Genomic DNA, 17,251 nt, shown 5'->3' on the forward strand with positions numbered 1-17,251 from the left:
CCTCAGATACAGCTTTGTTTGAGTGCATGCATGTGTATGTGTATGTGTATATGTGTATATGTAGAATTTGATCAATTCTACTTGATTGTAAATCCATGTGGGCAAGAACCATATCTGATATTGCACACCGGTTTGCCTTCAATGTCTACGAAACAATGGTGAATGGAAACAAGATCTGTGGCCATGGAGGGATGACGTCAGGGTGCGACAAAAGGTTGAGGGAGCTACAGCTAAAAAGGGTGTCAGAGATCAACTTAATCTACTGACCCCTTTGCCTACCGTAAATATTATGTCTACCCTATATTTCTTCTTTCTGGACTGAGTGGGAAAATGTGGGGTTTTTTTTGTTTTGTTTTTCTCAGTTTCCTAAAATCTTAGGCTATAAACAAAGGCACTACTATGTAGTACACTTTTGTTAGAGCCTAAAGGGAAATGCATGTGCTCTTGAGTCTTATAATTTTTACATTACATGTTTTCTATATTAGCTTTCAGCCTACTGCAAAAATTAAGTGCAAATTGGAGGCATACTAACTATTTTATGCAATATCTTAACTGTGTTTTCCTTAGGACATTCATTGAAGGTATCACTCATTACTGAAAATTTATTCTTCAGTGTGTTTCTAATCATCTAGCCACTTCAAAAAGAGTTTTTTTAATGTTCTAAGTCAGATCCCTACCTTCCTTTGTGTTTCCAAAGACTCTTGGTAAATCAGAGTATGGCCAATAACTAATTGCTAAAGGTGGGTAGTAAAAGTTACTCCAATCCCTGAACTACCAGCAGGAGGCAGTCAACATGCAGTTCTTTAGTGTCTTTCCAGAAAGTATAGAGATTTATAGGTAAAGAAGGCAAAAGTCAGATTACTTAATTTTCTTTTTATAGATATGGTTGTCATATGGAGCATATGCTGGTTAGAAAAGAAGGTGAAAGCAACAGGTAAACTGTGGAAATACCTGGCAATTTCCATTATGCATGTCCCAAATTATTATAAATAATACAAAGTTGACTATATCAATCTTTATGTACAGAAAAATATTTGGGACATTTTAAAGTCCTAATAGTTTGCAAGGTAAAAACACTAGTGTGGGGGGGATAATACTGACTTTTTCTAAGGCTTTGAGAAACATGCAGCTTCTATTTATATATTTCCACTTCAGTCAGGATAAATGAAATAAGTTTGATGGAACTGAACAATTAAGTAAGCAAATGGTGGATGGTGGGAATCAGGGTCTCACTATTAGAATGGAAGCTGACAGGTAAGCAAGAGGAAAATCCAGAATGATGCATGTGGTAATGAATTAGAGTTGGAAACATCAGTATGAACTCATGCTTATCTATCTATCTATCCATTTATCCACATGGTTACATACATAAATATTTGTTGATATGTGTACATACACAAGTTAGTATATACAAATTTATTTCCTTGCTCTTTCAGTCAAGAAGCCCTAGAAGAAATGACACCCCAACAGCAAGGAGCACACCTAACACTTGAATCTTGGTTTTTAGTATTAATATCATTTTTCAATGAAAGGAACCAGGACTCCTTGGAGAAATGGCTGAATTCTAGATTCAGCCACTTCTGAAAGGGAGGAACTATATTATTGATAAGGCTCAAGCATCTTGTAATGCCAGAAAGTATGAAAGTGCTTCAAAACAAACCAAAACCAAAACAATAAAAATTGAAAACAAAAAAATCACCATTATGAGGATTTATCAAAGGGGCACAAGAACTAACCGAAAGAGCTCCCAATAGCCAAACCTGGAATGATTAGAGCAATACAATGAATAAAATAGTATTGGAATATAACCTAAAGTATAAAATAAATATCCAAAATTCCACACTGTATTCTATTTTCGTATTCCATACAAAAATAACTGGACAAATAATTAAGTAAATGAGGGAGAACAGGCAAATCTTCCATGGGAAAGAATTACAAACAGTGGATATAGATATGCTGCCTTCAAGGAGACGAAGCATAACTACCTCTTGAGTGTGAGTAGTTCATAGTGACTTCCTTCCAAAGAGTCAAGCATGAAACTAAGGAAAAAGAATAAGTTTATAGTGGAAAAACCTGACCAAAACCATCTAAGCCAGGTGATCTAGGTTAACATCTTTAGTCATGTTGACGGGGGGGATGAAAAGTGGCACTTTACTCTCTGTGGTCTTTCTCCCCAAAACACAAAACCCTAGTCTAATCATAAGAAAAACATCATAAAATCCCAATTAAGGGACATTCTAGAAAACACCTGACCAGTACTCCTCAAAACTGTCAAGATCAAAAACAAGGAAAACCTGAGAAAATTCTATAGCCAAGAGGAATGAAAGGAAATATAACAACCAAATGTACTGTGGTATCCTGGATGGCACCCTAGAATAGAATAAGGACGTTAGGTGAAACTAAGGCTATATGAATAAGTATGGACTTTAGTTAATGCTAATGTATTGATATTGGTTCACAAATTGTAAGGAAAGATCATATTCATGTAAGATTTCAATATGAGGTGAACTGGGTAAGGGTTATATGGAAACTCCCTGTATTATCTTTGCATTTTTTCTGTAAATCTAAAATTTTTTTAACATAAAAAGTTTATTTTTAATAAGCCATGGAAGTCTAGAAATTTAGTTTAAGCTGGTACAATTAAATAGCAAGGTCTAATCTTACTGATATAAGATCATATTTCTCTAAAAAGAAGAAAAGAAAAGAAAAAAGAAATAGCATGCTCTGTGCATTAACCTCTATGACCATTTTCTTTCTCTACATTTCTTTAAACGATAGACCATGCTATACAACATTAATTAAAGCCAGGTTAAAATGTTAGGGAAATGCTGAACATATGACTCATTAAAGAAAGATTTACTAAAAGACAGGAACCAATTTACAGAAGATAGGCATTTTCTATACATTTGTGTCTTTCAAGATGATAAAGGAATCAAGAATAGCTTAGTGTTCTAAGATACAAACAAACAAACAAACAAAAGAGGGTAAACTAAGAATGAAATATAAAGTTTTAAGCCAAACAGAAAAGGGAGAAATTTCAGCAAATTGATAAGATGTTATCATCTACTTACGATTTTTGATCCTTGCAGACAATGCATATTTGTCCATCCTTACTTCCCCACCTGGACCAGTGCAGGCCATGTCCCATGAAATGCCTGTTCTGACCATTAGAACAGCCAGATGCATTCTGGGGCTTAATCTCTCTTACTGCAGATGCACCCACTAATTATACTTCAGATTAGCAGCCACAAAGAACCTGCATCTTCCAAGTACCTGTCCTTCAATTACTGCATCGTTTTCTCTGTAATAATCGCAGTTCTTCAACCACTTTATATGTGACAAGGTGTGAGTTTGCTACCTCTCTTGTCAATCTCATGAGTCTTCTTCAGTTTGTCTACAGCCAGAAGTGAGCACAATACTCCAGCTGAGGTCTGAATGATGCAAGGTCAAGTGCACTTGTTACCTCTTTATTTCGGGTTATTCTATTAATGCAGCCAATGATGTTATGTGAAATCTCCAAAATAGGTCCATATTTTATCTTCAAAAACATTTGACAGATACAAATACTACATTATCTGTGATTACTGTGAATGAGGTTAATACACTATTATTTGGTTGTGAATATCATACTTGGCTTTCTGGAGACTTCGAGTATTCATGTACCATGGCCTTCCTGTGATGACACAGCCAGCGGTGCCCTCAAAATGGCATGGCTTTTAGTCTTCCCTTACTAAATATCCACATTCTTTGCTCTAGCTACACAGCTGTAAAGTCAGAACTGAAAATAATTGTGCAAGAGGGTATTCTTTAAACTCAGAATTAATCTCCTGATATTTTTCTGGACATCTTAAAAAGTACATGCATTCCCATGAGAAATATTACTGCCTATCTAATAAATGAGGATGTCATACAAAATTACCCAATTAATAACTCAAAAACACTTGAAAGTTCAGGTGCCAAAGAGTATATTTTTCTAATATTTATAGAAAATATGTAAAGTAATATAAAATTTTATTTGTAAATTGTGCAAACTGTGTTGGAACAAAATGAGAGTGCAGATAGGAGATTTCCTTAAAATGCTCTTCATGTCCTATTATCAATCCATTTACTTCAGCTTTATCAATTCTACTGACCAAGATATAGTTATTTTAAACATTAATGCTTTCAAGACTATACAACACTGATAGATATGCAAAAAAGTTACAAATCTCCAAGAAAAAAATATCAAGTAATGAACGCTAGCCAAATTGCTACCCAAACCAAGCTAACTCAGGGATATTATTGGTATCTTTAATTAGGAAAGATGAATAACATTAATTTTTAGTGGACTTAGATTAAATAATACAATTAACAGCTTTGGAATTTGTAGATCAGAATAAGAAGAAAGAAAAAACACATTAATCAAGTAGACATGTTAACAAAATAATAGATTAGTCGAGATTACCTTTGAATACATTGGCAAAGAATAAAAATACATTAAAATATCTCATTTGTAGTACTTTACAGGAGAAATAGTGCTGTTTGTTTTACAGACTAAATCATACATATGCCCAATAAATACTCATTTTCAATCTTCATTTGCACTGTAATGTTTATAATATATAAAGCAAAAATTTGCTCCTCCCTAAAGTATTTTGGTTTGAGATTTTTTTTTTAAGGTAACATTGTAATGAAGGAGATTCTTTTTCATGCTAGACATAAAAGTTCCTAAACACATCATTTCACTGATGTAAAGCACATTTGCAAAAGGCATTAGGGGCCTCAGTTTAAGAACAATAGACGCAAGGCTGATGTACTGGTTGCTTTCTCAATACTGTACTCAGCAGTTTTAGAGCACTTAGCAGTGATGAATTGGCATGAAGAATCAGGTACTAAAAAGCCATTTCCTTGGAAATGAAACCCTTTTAAAAATTCTTTTATCTTTTGCTTGTCTTGATTGCAGCTCTGAAGAAACCAAGGATACAGAAGGAGTGGAGAAAGCACGCAACATAGATTACCCAAAGGAGACACACATGAGTCTGAATGAAAATAGATTCTAGGGAGACGAGGGAGGAAAGCGGCCATAATCTTCAAAATTCCTTTGATGTGTTACTACTCTCAAAGTAGTGGGTTTTCTCAACGTGATGCTGTTGAATATAGATGAACTCATTTGTCAATCAAACATCTTTTACTCATGGCCAAGTCAAACACTTGATTATTCTAGTATTGGCATCAAACTCTTAAGGCCAACATGAAATAGCCAATTCACCAAGCTGGGAAAAGAGAAATGATAGGAAAATGAAAAAGTGCACTGAGCACTTATATTCTGTAATCTACAACTGCATTCTTTTTTTATTTTGTGTAGCTGTTTTTGTTGTTTATTTATTTGTTTTCTAGGGGATTTTTGTTATTTTTGTTTGTTTGTTTGTTTGTTTTATCACCAAAGGAATTATTTTAGGGGGATAATAGATAACAGCCATATCACATATTCCTGAAAAAACAACTTATTTGACCTGGTCCCATAAATGTAAAGGATTTCATAAATTCCAGAAGCTTTATTATTTGTCTACAGCTCTTTCCAGACTATGTATCATTTCATAATCATTTTCATGGTTCTCACTTTCCTTATCAATTGAATTTGTGCTTGAAACATTTCAAGCATAGGGAAGCAATCATGTGAGTTGGCAGATCTCATTGGGAGAGGCCTTGCTCAGAATTTTGACTTATGCAGTATCCACTCTCATCCATAACAGAAGTCCATGTACAGACTCAGGAACATTTGCTTCAAAGATTCGGGTGTCCTTAAGGGTCACACAAGGTTGTGTCACCCTTTACTACTGCTGTCGTTAAAAGTGGCACAGGACTCAGGATTCTAAAATCTAGTGCTATGATGGGCTACGAAAGGTCTCAAAGCATGTGAGAATGCTGTCCTTTTAACCTCAGAACAGTTATTTATCAAGACATAGCCTATTTTCTATAAGGAACATATTTTTTATTCAGATTATTCTTTGACAAACACCTCAATATCTTCAATAGTATTTAATCAGATGGTAATGAAATCTAACACATGGACTTTCTTTTAATTATGAATCAACAAGAGTATTTACAATTTCCAAAGAGCTTTCAAATGTATTACAATCTTCACAGAAACTTATGGGGGAAGAAAGGGACAGGAAGGAACCCAAAATGTATCAAACATCTTAAGTTTATCAGGTGCCATGACTTTTATATATCTCATTCCTCTTTATGTCCACCTTAGGACAAATTTTACTTTTGATTTTAGTGTCAGAAGTAGGTGTGCTTCCCCTCCCCTGTCACTGGGGAGGGATCTGTTTATGGAGTGAGCACACAGTTCTCAACCTTCCCTGGGCTGCTTCTGCTCTGCCTCTTTTCCAATCTCTCATCCTCATTTCCATCATTCTAGTTTGCTGCATAGCACCAAACTCTCCCTCTGTTATGCAGAGTAGCTTTCATCCTCATAGCACCAGAGCACCCACCTGCAGCCAAACCCTCAAGGGACTCTCTTCCTACCCCAAGGGCATCTTCAAAGTATCTCTTCCAGCAAAGGCATTTCTCTTCTCCTGCAAAGATTATGGTGCCATTTAAGGTTTATATATACATATATATATATGTATATATATGTTTTTTTTAACCTCACTACATATGCATGTGAGTAGGAACATCATACCTTATTTCTCTTTGCCTTTTTTCCTCATCATTCTCACTATAAGTTATGCATATATATCTTCGTTGGCCACCTTAAGTGCTATCTGGGACTAGGCAGGGTTTAAAAAGACCTTATAAATAGGCCACACATGGTCGCTCATGCCTGTAAGCCCAGCACTTTGGGAGGCCATGGCAAGAGAATCCCTTGAGGCCAAAAGTTTGGAACTAGCCTGAGCTCTATTAAAACAAAACAAAAAAAAAAAAAACAGCCAGGCGTGGTGGTGTGTGCCTGTACTTGCAACTGCTTAGGAGGCTGAGGCAGGAGGATGACTTGAGCCCAGAAGTTTGAGGCTATAGTGAACTACAATGATGCCTCTGTACTATATAGCTCAGGCAACAGAGGGAGACTCTGATTTAAAAAAAAAAAAAAAAAAAAAAAACCAAATAAATAATGTATTATCTTATTGAATCCTTACAACAAATCTGGGTGGTTGGTACCATTGTATTTTTCTTTTATGAATGAAGAAAGTGATGTTCATGAAAATCAGATAATTTGCTCAAAATCAGCCAACCTCAGAGTTGAATTTGAATTATTTCAATATGGCTATAAATAATGGGCTCCTTTCTGCAGCTGAGAGACAGGGATGAGATCCCTCAAATGCTTTGTATATATATATATATATCAATCATCTCCTCTTCCTACCCCAGCTTCAATCTCCAGGTTTTCATACTCCTTGTTACTGGGATGAGAGAATGAGAGCTGAAATTTTTTGTACAAACTCTCACATACATCTCTGATAAATGATACAATTGCCTTCTTTAACGACATCTCCAATCCGCACCATCTCCATCATGATGAGAACTGTGGCTCTACATCCTTAAAACACTGAACTTGGAGTTAATTTTCCAGGGAGTTCTCTGACCAAAAAACTGTTTAAATATATAAAATAGTTCTTTTTTTATCTCCCAGATGCCCAGTGCTAATCAAATAGTTCTCTTGATGCTCTTTCACAATAAAGCAAGAATAGAACTACATTCTAATGTGCAAAGGGACTTCAGGTTTTAATGGTCATCTTAGCTAATAGACATGGTTAATATTCTTAATAAAATATGACAACTATGGCATGTTCTTCCCATTTCAAAGGCTCAACTGAAAAATTATTTCATACAAAATCTCAATATTTTTAATATTTCAAATAGGACTATTTATCCTGAGAAGTCATTTAATGCTTTCTTTTAAAAACAACTAAAATCAAAATGATAGCAAAATGAAAAACTAAAACAGAATGATAAATAGTCTAAGAAGGTATTGATTACTTCAGAATCAAAAAAATACAGCAGAACCCACTGAATGCACACCTACTTCTTGAGAAGAACTGTGCTAAGCATTTTATATGCTATGTCTCATTTAATCCTTACAGCAATATGATGAGGTATGATTATCAGCCATATTTTTTTCTACAGGAGGAAGAAGAGGTGAAAGTAAGCTATAGAGTTGCCCAAGGTCATACAGCTCATAAGTGAAAGAACAAGGACGAAATCCTGATTGTCTCCAAAGCCAACACATCACTGACTATCAGTATTTCAAGCATTTACTGTGCAGGATGTAGCCAAGTTTGTGAAAAAGACAAAAGGTATATAAAGACATGGATGTTTTTGTTTAGTGCTCATACATTTGTCCATTAGAGGACGTTTCCTGGCAGCAGATAATCCAACACTAACTTGCACAGTCTTTTTGAGTTCATGAGACTTCAGAAAAGTGAGCTATCTGAGGTCAAAGAAAGTTTCATGGAATAGATGAAATGCTGGAGTCTCAGGGGAAGGGACTTGAAAGATGGTAAGCTTTGGACAGGCAGAGCAGAGGGCAGAAGAATCCCAGGTTAGGAAATCAGATGGGTGTGTTTGGGACTAGTAAGAAGGCTAGTATAACAAAGGAAGGGGAATCTTGTTGGGTAACCATGAGAATCAAATAATGAAAAATAAAGATAGATAGGGTGAGGCACCTAGAAAGAGCTTTGAGGGTCAAATTGAAAAATCCATTTGGTAAATCATTCACAAAGATTTACTGATGCCTAGTACATGGGCCAAGGAAAATAAAAAACACAGAAGATAGAAGGTCCTGGAGAATTCTGGCCATGGTCCTGAATCATTGTCAGGGCCCTACCCATATCCCCTTGGTAGTCACATGCCATGTAGAGGGTTGATGAGGAGTCAGGATCCAGCTTCCTCAGCCCTTCTTCAAAGATGCGGCTCTTATATAAAGCTGCTCATCAATAGCTGTCATATCTAGTTTATATATTAGTCATTGCCTAAGCTTTTATTTGAAGGGAGGATTCTGTGATTTCAAAGTATATGTTTGAATTTGGTGTCTCACCACACCAAATTCTGGTGAGGATGTGAAGCCACAAGAACTCTCATGCATTGCTGGCGGGGAATGCAAATTGTACAGCCACTTTGGAAGACAATTTGGTAATTTATTACAAGACAAAACATATTCTTCCCATATGATCCAGCCATCATGCTTCTTGGCATTTATTCAAATGAGTTGAAAACTTATGTCTATACAAAACCCTGCATGTGGATGTTTACAGCAACTTTATTTGTAATTGTCAAAATTGGAAGCAAGCAAGAAGCTTTTCAATAGGTAAGTGGAGACATAAACTGTGGTACATCCAGACAATGGAATATTATTCAGTACTAAAAAGAAATGAACTATCAAGCCATGAAAAGACATGGAGGAAAGTTAAATGCATGTTACTAAGTGAAAGAAGCCAATCTGAAAAGGCTGCATGCTATATAATTCCAACTATATGACTTTCTGGAAAAGACAAAACTCTGGAGATAGTAAAAAAGATGCCAGGTGGAGAGCAGAGAGAGAAATGAATAGGCAGAGCACAAAGAGTTTTTAGGGCAGTGAAGCTACTCTGTATGATGCTAATATGGTGGGTTATGCATATTTTCAAAACCCATAGAATGTACAATACCAAAAATGAACCCTAAGCTAAATTATGGACTTTGGGAGATAATGATGGGTCAATGTAGGTTCATCAATTGTCACAAATGTGCTACTCTGATAGAGGATGTTGGTGATGGTGGTAGCTATGTATGTGTGGGGGCAGGGAGTATATGGAAAATCTCTGTACCTTTTGCTCAATTTTACTGTGAGCCTAAAACTCCGCTAAAAAAAATAAAGTCTATTAAAACAAAATATATGTGTATGATTATAACCATTGCACTAAAGAATGGATATATTTAAAAACTCAAATATAGGATATGTATGCTAAAATAATAAGAGAAATAATATTAATACTAATAATGGCTAGCACTTACACAAGATTAGAAAGGCAGAGGCCAGATGAGGGGAACTTTATGGTGTACTGTGTACAATACAAGGCCAATACATTTTCTTGGCAAGTGAATAGATATTATGAAGACAATTTTTTAAAGCTTAGTTTAACAGTGAAAGATGTATGAAAAGAGGAAAAAAGAACCACACGTGGAGGCTGGTCTATGTCCTGAGGACCAGATCATCTACTGTGATGAAAAGTAATTAAAATGTAACATAAATATTGTAAATGCAGAAAGGGACATAATGAACCACCAGAACCAGCTGCAGAGTTAATTTACAGACTTTTGTCATTTCAGCAAGATAAAGCATACACATCTTCAAGGAAAGAAAGATCCCTATGTGAAAGTGAATGAGCTGGTTATTGGTTTTGAAGAAAGAATGTCTTAGATAAGGTGATTTGTAGCAATAGTGTTTGGATTTTGCAAATAAACACAATTCAGCACAATGGCTGCTTCTGCAAATTCAGTTAAGCTCTCCCAAGTACAAGAAATCAAGATATGTGGGAATTATTTATGCTCAAGATGACAATTTTTATAGAAATTTTACCTATCTAGAAAAGCATGGACTATCTCTTGAAAAATTGAAATTAATCTTGAAAGCATTAACTTCCAGGGAAACAATTCTGGAAAAGCATTAATAACTTTCACTCTGAAGTATTTATTGAGCACCTACTATGTGTGAAGCACTGTGATAGGAACTGATACTCTAATGACAAAGGACCTGGATAAGATAACCGTACAGGGAAAATCCATCCTGCAGAAAGTAGGCACTGATTCAACATGGGAGGGCACGGCAGGTTTATAATGGCAAGAGATTCTCACTGAGGCTTGAGAGATGAGGAAGAATGAGTTATTCTCCATAATTCAAACTTAGCTCAAGGTGTTGTCTCTAGGTATGCACTGAAGAGTTCCAAGAATGTAATATAGAAGAGGCAGTTTAGTTCTCTAAGCAACCTATAGCTAATGGGTAAGATCTAGGTTGGAATTGGCCTGCCAGTGAGCAACCTGATTACCCTAGTCAACCTGGTTAACCATTCACAGCCTAGTTTCCTAATCTGTACAATAACAATAGCTACCATTTGTTGAGTGAAAGGTGCCCTTCTAAGCATTTGACTGGTTTTCTCATTTAATCTTCACAACAACCCTATGAACTAAGGACTATTTATTGCCCCTATTTTACAAGTGGGGTAACTGAATCACAGAGAGTTTAGATACCCAAGATAACAAGGTTGCACTTTTCTTATCTTGTTAGGAGACTTGTTAGAAGTCATGGATTTTGGGGAGGATTAAATGAGATAATGTCTATAAAAAGGTTAGTCTATACCTGGCATTAATAACCTCTCAAATGTGATAGCTATTATTATTATCTTTATTAAATATCATTTTTATACCATAAGCCCCTACCTCATCTCAAAACATGATACAATAACATTATTTGAAAAATGTGAAAGGTTATTTAATTAAATTATTCCCTAGCCATATAATTTTTGTTACTATTTTTTCTGTGTACATGGGGTTTTTTTTCCTTTTTAAAATTTTTTCTTATTTTAGCATATTACTGGGGTACAAATGTTTAGGTTACATATATTGCCCTTGCCCCACCTGAGTCAGAGCTTCAAGTATGCCTATCCCCCAGAGGGTGCGCACCGTGTCCACTAGGTGTGTATACATCCATCCCCACTTCCCCTACCTGCCCAACACCTGATGAATATTATGATTCTATGTGCACATGTTTAATAAGAAAAAATTATAAGGTATCTTATTAAGTGCAACACTGTGCTGGTACTAGACTATAAAGTAAAACAAAGTAGTCAAGGTGGCTACTTCCATGAATAGAACAGAATATAATTTATTACTACAAAGTCTCAAAGACTAGTTTGGTCACAGAAAGTTCCTTGAAGCAAAAGGCTGTGCAATGTAGACCTCATAGGGTATGGTCACTTTGTTAAATGGTGATATCCTGAGGCAGCTTAGCCTTCAACCTCTCTCAAAAATCAAATCTTACATGGATTATTTTCTAAAAACTGGAATTTTTCAACAAATATGCCTTAGTATATGTTGTAAGTGGTCTCTTCCACTGCTACAGTTTCTCAATTTGCCCACTACCAGCTTGCTACCTTTCCTTTCTTCTCTAGAACAGCAAAGGCCTCTCCATTATTGTACTAATTATTTGTTTAAAATTTACTGAGCAACCCAACAACAAGGGTCCTGATATTGAGAACTTTGTATAACATTATTTCTTTAGACTAGATGGGGGCTAGATGAGAAAGGAAGGGCCTGAGACTTTAATCAAGGGAAAAGTTGGGAAGACACGATGAATGTACAAATTGTATGCAAGATATGTTTTCTCAAGTACTGTGGATAACAACATTAATGGGCATAAAGTTCCTTTCTTACCAATGAAGAAAGCTGCTACTTTAAAGTCATGTTTTGTGGAAAAGGAATTAAGCAAAATACCTAAGGCTGAGAGGCCAAGCATTTCCTATAGGAGGGGCCAAATATTTCAGAAAAGCATTAGAGCTCAGTCCTAGAGTAGTTTGTTGATCAGTGTGTATTGTTTCTGTGTATTACCTTTAATCAAAGGACAGTGAGGCCTAAACAAGACAGAAAAGAGTAAATTAATTATATCAGATATAGGACCATAGACTTATAGCACTATAGTGATTATTTTGTCAACCACCTCATTTTCAGATCTAGAAAAGGAAAACATGGAAACTCAAGGGAGAGGAAGAATGAAGTTCCCTTATAAGTGACTAGGACTGCTTAATACCCACCCCATTTAGGGTTTTAGAGCCACATCAGAATTCCCACAAAGAGAGCCCTTTATAAAGTAATGGTGAGCACTGAATGCCAAGAATATCAAAGAGGAAGCTCTGTTGAGATGGACAGAGAGATGAAAAGGAGTTCATAATATTGGCTAAAGTCATGGTACCCTCTAGGGTCTATTCTTATGACCTATAAAATAATAAGGCTATTTAATAATATCCCTTTGATTAACACCTTATATTTGTCATTTCCCCTATTTATCATGGAAACATAAAAGAGAACTTAAATTTATAAATATTTAAACAAGGTTATATCAGTTCTGATTAAAGTCATATTATGCTTTGTTATTTTCAGTAGGTTTCCCAGAGACTGGTGACACTTTCAAGTAAACTTCACAAGGGTTTTGAAGAAATTTTTGTAAAAGCAGGTTACCTATATAGGGATTTGTGACATTCTAACATAAACCACAGAAAGGTTCCTATTAAAAAAGGAGCAAAGCTGAATCATTTTGCCTTTCCTTCCCACTGTGATTTTCATTCATTTGAAGATAAAATTCAAAGCAAACATCTTAGAGCTTCTGTTTGCCACCCAAGAGTTATTTCAAGGAAGCATAGGAAATCTCACATTTCTAAAATCAGGTCATGTACTGGAACTGCATTCTAATTAATATGTTCATAAAATGGTTTCTATCACTGCCAAATAAAAAACAACAACAATAAAATCAACTCTGTATTCCCTGGAATCCCCAAAAGCACAATCAATAGAAGAAATCCTAATTATAAAATATTTCCTAATTTAGTAATTAAGAACTATAACATTTCTGTCACATCTCTACCCCTTTCCCTGACATAATTTTAAAGTAGAGTAAAACACTTTAATGACTTTAATTTTAAAGTAGAGTAAAACATCATTTATTGACTGAATATATTCTTTTGGCATCACTGACCTTTTTCCAACTTCCTTGACCCTCTTGTACTTCCCTCTTCAGTAGCCTTTGCAATTCCCCATCATAGCTGTTCTAGAACCTTACTAAACTCCTCTACCTGCTCGTTCTATGGTCCTCCTTCTGAGATGTGATCTTGAATTCTACTTCCTAGAGGAAAACCCAAAACTCCCCCAGGTTCTCCTTCCATCTACCTAATCTCTATATTACCTGCATCCTCTGTTCTATCTCACAGGAAGTCCTGTTCCTCCACTAGTTTCCCAGCTCTGTATCAGGTACTTCCTTTGGGACATGCTCCCCACTCTTAAAAGTATCTAGTGTTCTTCATTAGCTACTGGGTTTTCCTCACTCTTACTTTCCCCTGTCCTCCCCTCCCTTCTCTCCTCCTTCTGGCTTTCTTATCCAAAATGGTTAAAGAAGTAGTTTGCCCTACTTCTCTCTGCTTTTATAACCCTTGAAATATAACTTACCCCTTTAAACTCCCTTAAATAACTCTCCACAGTATTAGCAGTAACTACTAATTCTCAAATCCATTGAAAATATTTTTAGTCTCTCATTTCTAGACTTCTGCAAGGTATTTGGATCAAGACAGTTCAGTTGCTTCTTTGGACTCCCATGACACTTTGTGTACAACTGTATTAATATGCTCCCTACTTTACTGTAATTATTTGTTTTGGTAGCTATTGTCCTCACTAGTCTATGAGTACCTCCAACACAGGACTCATTTGGCCATCTCCTATGTGTAAATATATTGGTATGTTCCTGGGGACAAAAGGAGCATTACAGCATGGCCATCTGTCCCATTAGGCAGAATATATATCTTCAGTTTCTTTTGGGGGTTGGCACCCTCTTTACTCAGTGATGCTTCCTGAAGGAACATTAAGATCAAATGTGGGGCAGGCTAGTGCCTGGCGTCCCCAAGGGAGAAGGTGCCAGGCTCAGTGTGAGCAGCAGCAGGGATGTATAGGCAGAACTACACATGGCCACTAAGGGAAGGCCCTGAGGCTCCTGAGATCAATGAGGGCCTGTCCTGTCTCCTGCAAGGAGCGTGGTACGGGGTGGGGGAATGTCCAGCAGGAGGAGATGCAGGCCCTGTTTGGGGATATGACCCAGAGTCCCTGCTTGCTGGGGACTTGTTCCAATACAATTAACTAAGTATCCCATTTTTCAGCAATTCAGATGTTAGGCTATTTTATGATTAAAATACTTCTTTGGCATTTAGCTCTGATTTCAGATAATGTTAATATGCTTTACATGTGCACAAAGTAAATTTTAAAGACCTAAAATAAGTTAAACATTTTGAATAATGTAATAACAATAGCAACAAAACCCAAAACTTATACGATCTTTTACTATAGGTAAAGCACTCTCAAAAACATTTCATCTGACTTTTACAAAGTCGAAGTGGAGCCTATATCAAAGCAGGGCCAGGGCTGAGCAGTTTGCATGTGGCCCGACCACGCCCTGTAGAGATGGTGAATGGAGCTGTGTGTGCCCAGAGAAAGGGTGCCTTTTGCCTTCCGTGGACGCTCTGTCCATTCACCAAGCACCGCAGTTTGCATTTCTACTTCCTCTGTCCAAAGTGTGGCACCTTTCCTAATATATCTGCCTAGAGAAATATCTTTTACTAATTCACAGAAAGGGCCCTACTGGCCAGAGTGGCCCTGGGAACAGAGTTTGTCACAAATTCCTTGTAAAACTTTTCATTCTGAGAAAACACAGAGAGAGTTGCTGACACAGCCTAAGTATAGGTCGTGGCTCTAACATGAACAGGAAGAGTTTCAAGGAAAAACCATTCACATTCAGTAGGCATCCTATGTATTTACCCAACTTGCTAAACAACAGGGAGGATCTGCTTATTTTCTCTGGTTCACTGCTAATCTATTTTTCCAGAAATTCCCTGGGTCAGGCGCTAAGGCATCTGCCACAAGAACAATAAAGTGGATTCAAAAGACACTGGGCTTTAAAATCAGGCCAGACCTGGTTTTGAGTGGGTCAGTTTCTCTCAGTAACAGATATGTGACTTGGAACAAGTTATCTAACTTGGGTGGGCATTACTTTCCTCATCTGCAAACAGGGATTCAAATTAGATCCACTTCACACAGTTACTATGACCATTAAATGATGTAATTTTTGTGAAAATATTCAACACACACAGGAGGGTTTGACAGTATTGATCTCTTCTATGAAGTATACAATAATCATATTTGCTACCTGTTTAAAAGCAGATTTACTCAAGAGATTTTAGCATGCCATTGTTAACATTCTAATAAGTTATTGTTACTAATGTGCTATGAGATTTTCTTTAATAGCCTACTTTTTAACAGGAAGTGGGTAAATATCTGCTGTAATCATTTTCAACAGTGGTGAAAAGCTCAAAGAGCTTTCACAAGGTCACACAAAACATTAACACCAGAATTAGAGTTATGCGTATGCATGTGTGTGTGTGTGTATGTATGTGTGTATATATATATATATATTTATATATATATATATATATATATAAATAATCTAAACCTGAACTTCTGCCTTAAACAATAACTGACTTTACTGTTGAGCCCCAGGGATTGGTGAACAAAAGGGATTTGTTTCCTTCAGAGTAGAAAAGGGGGAACAAAAGGAGTTGTATAAGTATGAGCTCTATCTAAATTTTATTGGTCTTAATGTTTACAAATAAGTTGTGTTTGACCGTTACCAGGATTCAGAATCAAGCTGGGAGTCTGGTATTTGTATTTTAGAATTTCTGGGTAGTTTTGTCATCCAGAAGAAGAGATGGTAGTAAAGCAAGGTCAGCTATGTCCTGCAATTTCATTAGAAGACAAGCAGGCACTGGAAGAATGTTAGGTTGACTAAAATGAACAGAGTTCCATTATCTTACATGAGACTTAATACATTCTGTCCTTCAATGCACATATAGTCATCAAACTCAATTTCTCTCACCCACTCAAATCCTAATAAAATAAGTGAAGTTATTATACTGGTCACAACACAAACTCTGGAAAATGTACTTCTAGACTGAGTTTTTGTAGTTTCAATGTATGAAGAAAAAAAATTTTTAAAGATGAGACTCTAAAAGTCTTGATAGAAAGGATTATCCCTTCAATAAAGAAGCAGGCCATCTTGCCTTTCTCTGAATATTTATTCATTAGATTAATTGTTTTAAACATATACACATATACACACATAATGAATGGATATCTAAATATTGTATTATTGCTATATTGATTTATATCTTGCCTCATTTCATAAAGGATTTAGATCAAATAGAACAAAACAAAATGAGTTAGTTTAGGAGTTGAACCCTTGGTCTACAGAGTAACAGCTGAACTGTGATTTGCTAGACTAAATCTCATAGGAACTGGTAGGAAAGAGAAAATCTACAGAAGAATGTGGGGACCTAGAAAAAGAAACAAGAAGCCTCAATTTTTTTTTTTTTTTTTTTTTTTTGAGACAGAGTCTCACTCTGTTGCCCTGGCTAGAGTGAGTGCCATGGCGTCAGCCTAGCTCACAGCAACCTCAAACTCCTGGGCTCAAGCAATCCTCCTGCCT

General features: G+C 36.1%; 1 protein-coding gene across 5 annotated transcripts in view; it reads right to left on the reverse strand.

Annotated features, from left to right (window-relative positions):
* Positions 1-17,251, reverse strand: part of PDE4D (phosphodiesterase 4D) — a 1,055,987-nt gene that overhangs the window by 511,824 nt on the left and 526,912 nt on the right. The window lies entirely within an intron of this gene.

This window comes from Microcebus murinus, chromosome 11 (assembly GCF_040939455.1).
Source record: "Microcebus murinus isolate Inina chromosome 11, M.murinus_Inina_mat1.0, whole genome shotgun sequence".
NCBI lineage: Eukaryota > Metazoa > Chordata > Mammalia > Primates > Cheirogaleidae > Microcebus > Microcebus murinus.